This window comes from Rhamphochromis longiceps, linkage group LG23 (genome assembly GCF_057381845.1).
Source record: "Rhamphochromis longiceps isolate RC_006_pf linkage group LG23, R_longiceps_female_GT1.1, whole genome shotgun sequence".
Taxonomy (NCBI): domain Eukaryota; kingdom Metazoa; phylum Chordata; class Actinopteri; order Cichliformes; family Cichlidae; genus Rhamphochromis; species Rhamphochromis longiceps.
In genome coordinates this window covers 8,495,230-8,501,791 of record NC_140578.1, presented here as the reverse complement: position 1 = coordinate 8,501,791, position 6,562 = coordinate 8,495,230, and positions in this window count along the sequence as shown.

Below are 6,562 nucleotides of genomic sequence, written 5' to 3'. Positions count from 1 at the left end.
GGATGTCTGAATACAGTCATCGCTAGCTGTGAGCACAACGCTTCACCCACCATACCTTCTGTTTATGGTGGGCAAGAGCTCAGAGGAAAATGTTTTCAAAAGGAAGGTGGTCTTAAAAGGAGAGAGTATATAAAATGACCTTTTTCAGAAAGAGGTTGAACTAAGGGGTTGCACCAAGGCCCGATATAAGACGAATAAGGAGTATTGTGAACTGTGAGTCACGCAAAACAACCCAAGAACAAAATATAGAGGTGGAAAACAGCACGCTGGATCACCTTTGAAATATAAATACCAACAAACACTTGTGAAAAGTGTCCTGCCTTCATATATTTTTCATCCCATCAGTTTACACGTGAGATGACAAAACGTGGAGAGATTCTCACGTTTTCAGCGTCAGAACATCAATACGCTTCCGCTAACGCACACACTAAAAACACCAGCAGCTGTTGTTTTACATGCTCTCCTACCGGTACATGCCCACACAAAGGAGAGCTGCTTCACACAGAGGGACCTTGAGAATCCGGGAGACCCATCTCCGCCAGCCTCTGAGTCACACACGCATATTCAATTGGAAGCGTTTTAATTTTTTTGTCTACGACATCTGCGAGCGGGCTGCATAATTTCCGAGGATGCGCCGAAGCATTGGTTTCTGAGTGGGTGTGTTTGTGCTTATGAATGAGAGCTGGGCGTTGAGTCATGAGCGTATATTGTGTGAATGAACGTGCCGGAAGGTCTGTCTGCATGTGCGCGGCCTGAGGGAGTTTTCCGGCAGACAGTGAAGGTAAGAAGATCAACTCATCCTGTAAACTTCACCATGAAGAATACAAATGTCAAGCTTAAAATGATGCAAAAGCAGCAGGTAAACCACAAACATTAGCAATTAAACGCAAATCCTAACAACAACACGAAGACACTTGTTCCCATAAGTGAGGTCAAATGCATAACTACCTCACTGACTCTGTAAAGGTCTTCTGAGTCAGAGCACACACACTTAAGGAACAGAGACTAGATTTATTTCACTGGGGAATAATTAAGCGTGCTAAGGAAGCACCTTAGAGTTTACCTAATGAAAAAAAAAAGAAACCTTTACCATGTTTATTTTGTCAACTTTCAAACTGGATAAATGACTAATAGCTTCCAGTTTAGCATGCCATCATAAAAGGCCTGCCTGCTTTAGTTTCTGTGATCATATTTAACCTAAATGAAAACAGGACAAGACTGAATTTAAAGCAAGCTGATTACCATCCAGTATTTTCCTTTGCTTTTAAGAAAGCACTGATGCTATCAGATTTGTGTTCACAGGTGTCTAATCTACCTGCATTCAAATCCATTCTTCCCCCAAGAGTTAGGTTAAGCACATAATGTTATCAGTATTGAATACTGATGCTGACAGAAGTCGGACACAGGTCTGCGTGACCGAGAACATAATCAAAGCAAATATTTGGGCGCTTATTTTCAACATGCAAATGGTGCATCTCTCGTTCGTGTTTACATTCATATAATCTACACCCGATTCAGGCTGCACGTGCAGAGTGACATCTTCTTTTCCCTATTCATCACTGAGCTCTTGTTACCTGCGAGCTGATGAGCTGAACAGGTCACAGTGTCCCACTGTGAGGAAGAGAGACGAACTGTGATAAGAGTCACATCAGAGAAGGCAGAGTTTCGAGCCAGAATCACACCTGAAACACATATTTCAGTCCTTTTTGTAGCACGCGCACACACGCACACTCACAAATCAAGTCCACCCCTGATACATTATGAGACGGAACACACAGTACTATGCATGGACTTCTCATTGCGTTTGTGTAATTGCCAGTATGTGAAGCAGGACTTGAGGCCTGGCCCTGACTCAGCCCCCAGAGAAGCTGCTCGTCTTTATTAAGCCACCGCAGAGACCGATCCTCACTGCCTGGGCAGTAAACCAGGCTAGACTAGAAACAAGGCCCAGGGGGGAAGTCTGAATTACTAACGGAGGCTCCAAACCATAAATCTCAACTAGTGAACGCTGTGTCCCAACATGATCTGTCCACTGCTGTGTCCCCATCCCTTTGTGTGTCATACTCCTGAATAGAAAGACGAGTTTCATTTCATTGCCATTTCCCAGTTTCTGCGGAAACTTACATTGTAAATAAATGAATATTTGTTCCCACGAACACTCATGATTCATGAAAAAGAGGCAAATAAATAAACCCACCTTCTCTCCTACTCTCCTCTCTGTTTATCTACTATGTGGTCTAATTACACCATTATTTACTGTACACTTTAAATAATGGTGGAGAGGATGATGCATTAAATCTAATTACTGTGGTAAATGGTGACTTTCTGGATTTATTGGTTTCCTTAAAATCCTTATTTTGACACTGACAGCACTTTTTATTGTACAGTTGGTGTTTAAGGCCATTTGTATGTGATTAAGCCATGCACAGGTAAATCTACATCAAAACAAGCAAACACTAAACCAAACCTGCCTTTCTCAGATCAAAACTTTCCTGATGTCTTTACCTAAAATAGCAAAGAGAAACAAGACCACGTAATTTTTCTTATTTGTATTTCCTTTACAGGTTATGCAAGAATAAAAAGACTTTAAACAGCTTCTAAATCAGGAGAAGCAGGATAATTCCTGAGCTTAAAGTCTTTTACCTTATATACCAATATCTAACAGTCACATGCATGTCAGACTAAAACACCCCTATGCTCTGTTATTGCTGCAGCACTTACTGTTTTTTCCTCTCTCTTCTCTTCAAAACATGTTGGCACACACACCCCATTTGGTGACTGACATATGCATGTGAATCCAACCGGTGAAAGCCAGAGATGAGGCGCGGCATGAATGAGAGATGGCCACTCGAGATTTAAATATTTTACATTGTGCTTTCCAAAAGGTTGGCAATGGGCAAACTGCTAACTTCTTTTTCACAGCTAAGCGCTGTCGTTCCCCGAGTGGGAGGAGGTGCCATGTGCGTGTGCGGCGGTAGTGATGGTGCTGTTAGGGAGCTATTGTCATTGAAAGCCAGTGCCATTGCAAACACAACTGCAAAAAACCACTGCTGCCGTCGCCCTACGACTGCTACCATTCAGAGGAATGCAAATGCTGAAACACGTTGGAAGGTTTACATTTCAATGAGAGAAAAACAACCTTTTTGCCACTGAGCAGCTCAGAGCTGCTTGTGCTGGCAGGCCATTTCAATTTCCATACATCAGTGGAAATGGAAATGTGTTGCTGATAAACTGAAGAGTGAAAAGATGTGTGCTTTTCAGAGATAACTCTGTTTCTGAGTTTAAATTTGAAGTAGTGAGTATTGTTTTGTATTACACAGCTTTGAACGTATTTCTGAAACTTGTGGCACTAAATTAAATAAAGTGAATAATTACTAACCAAGCAAACAGCAGGCCAATGGACGATTTAAGTGATGAAAGTCAAATATTTTTGCAACACTTTTGGTGCTGCAAACCCAAACGCAATTCTTTTTGTTGTTTGAGAACCGCCTTAGCAGAAGCATCTTGAGGTATTTTTAACAGATGAATAACAGAAGGATTGTCTATGTGATGCATTAATTTAAGCTTTGCACATTAGTACACTGCAGCTAACAGCGCCTTCAGTTAAAGGTACGGTCAGAGTTCACTCAGTTTTGATGATGTTTTTAACGGTTTTTAGCGTGCAAAGTGTGGTTTTTTTGGGTGGTTGTCTTTTTCTAGTCTTGGAGTTACTGTCCTTCTGCATTTTCTTATGTTTTTAGTTATTAATGAATAGCCTGTTATAGCAGACAGCCCAACTTTGACCCATTTTTATGGGGCACCTAAACACGCAAAAGACTTTTTGTTCTAATTATATGTTTTGTACATCCACAGTTCGGGTTATGACATGACATCATAACACAGAACAAGATTAAAAGGAAAATTTTCCCTTTAGTTTACAGTCTTCTAACCGTCATAGAGAAGACTAAACCTTCACGATACAGATCGATACAGCTAGTGTCAAGAAATGTGCCATCAACCTCACTGTTTCAAAGACTATAACTTGACACACAATTGATAGCTGACAGAATAAACCACCATCCTCTAAACAGACATTCATTATTGTTTTTACGAAATGCATTCCCCCCCCCTGTCTAGCCTTCAGGTATAAGCTGGCTCCCTAAACTGTCATTCATTTAATAAAATTTGAAGAATCCCAGTTTTAAACCCTGTGTTTCAATTCACTGACATTACAAAATGACTGTCTTATAAGATTTGGCTCTGGAAAGCATCTTAACCTGGCCTGTGTTTCTCTAACATCCCAAATGACCCTCTTTTGTGGGCTCGTGCCCCGGGCAAAGTGAAGGCTGCCTCTTGTCAGCTTTACTGCAAAAGGCGAGGCCACCTTGGGAAATCAGTCCACGCTTCTGTGTCAACAAGGACATCCTTCTGCGAACACCACCCTCCTCCCCTCCAGATTTTGACTGCCCTCCCCTCCCAATTAACTCCACATTCCTCCGTTTGCAATAAATACCCCAAATCCTCTCTGACAATTGCCCACACCACAACTAAAGGATTAGCCCCATTCTACCCTTTATAACCATCTATTGTCACCTCTATGTGAGTGACACCCTGATCCCTATAACAGGCCCTCCACTGCTTTGCTGTAGTTATAAATATCTTTCACTTAAAGGCATTAATTTGCCTCTAAGAAGCAGAAAGGAACAACAACACAGAGAGTGCACTTTACTGCAGTCACTGTGCTTTCGTGTCGGGATAAATGCTTTTCATACAGACTGAGTTATGGTGCAATGTATCATTCACAAAACAGTTTAAAGTCGTGTTAACAACCTGCTTTGCCTACCGATGTGAGTCACTCACCATTTTTGATTGTGTCAAAAGAGTGAACCCTGGCTATCCATTAGGCTAACAAATAAAAACACCCCCACAAGCATCCTCGTTTTATTATCTGTCATCATTAGCCTTCTCCCCTGATGTCGAGGAGAGAGCACCAGTGATGCTTTTAATTGTTCTGCGCTACAAATGTGCTGGTGTGTGGGCTAAAATTATGAAATTGCACCTCACTCAAAACATTCACTTAAAAAGGTCAAACCTTGGGCTTTATGTTTAACTAAAGCCCTGCACTGAGCCGTGGGGGTGAACTCCAGAAAATCCTGCATACACGCCATCAAATGTAAATACAGTATTTATGCACTATTAGCAAGAAAACAGGCACTAGCATCACAGCCAGAGTGGAGTTCACCACATCGGCTGTGATGTGGTTAAAATGAACAGCTGTGTGTGTGTGTGTACACCTTGCAACGATGCCTGCTTGTGAATCATGGGCACTAATTTCATATTTCAGTGCAGCTGCCTGTCATCAGCACTCTTATCAAAAATACATACCAGACCGTAATCACGGCGCAGGAGAACTGGGTGCCAAAATACCTCAGAGCACATGAGCATAAATGAAAGATGGGAGAAGGAGGAAGGGAGGGGTGTATGACAGGAGGCAAAAGAAAAATGGGACAAAAAAAAGCTAAAATGGATTAAATCACAATGGAGAGCAGCTTCAAATTGAACTTGTCATGTAACTTGTGCACAAATGTGTACCTTTAGTGGCACAGCTGGCACTAAAATGACAGAGATGAAGCGCATACGCTTGCATGAGTTTCTGTAAGGTATGCGTGAATGTGTATGATGTGTGGGAGGGGGTGTATTGATGCAACATCAACAGCCATTAACCCCCTGTGTGGACAAGTTTAGGGGCATGTCTTAACAGGTCACCAGCTGCAACGCAACACAACACAGGCTGGGAGGTTGAACAGCAACGTGTGCATTCAACAGAATCCGGTTGTTCAGTCTGACGTCACTAGCCGTGTCTGGGTCTAAACTCCGCTGCAGGTCCATATATCAAACGATCACTGTGGCATTACTGAGAGTTGAAAAACTGTCTAAAGTCTTTCATCTTTAATAAAATGATCAGCGTTCTGCTCTACCAGGTGTAACAATTGAGTTTAACATCCAGGCATCCATGAAAACGGAATTTATGACATTTAACGGAGTTAGAAGTTAGCAGGGAGTTAGCTCGCTAGCTTCTATCTAAATACAATATAGCATGTCCTGACTGCGGGGTTTTGGAAACAAATTAAAACGTACAGCTCTGTTATCACTTCCAGCATAAATGAAGACAGAAAACTAAACAGCAGTGACGTTTGTAGGGTTACTGAAGTTTGGCTAGCTGGTATATAATGATGTGCTACGTGACCGCTAGCGACATAGCTATGTTAGCATAATATAAACAAGCTAACTTTTTTTCCACTCGATAAAAGTTAACGTGAGTTTTCTCGGTGGTCAGAAACAAATGTAATCGCATGGCAGGATGCTGTAAAAGGACCAAACTTCAGCCAGGAGAACAACTGAGATAATTCATCTACAATACAAAGTTAGTCATTCATATACTGCTGCATGGGCTGGGCTGTAGTTACATCCTAAGGTTTTAAAAACTGAGCTTAAATAAATGATTAGCGGTAATAAAAGCCGAGGGAGGTCAACAGGGATCACTGACTGTTTTAGGAGCTTTTTGAGATCAAATAGAAGAAAA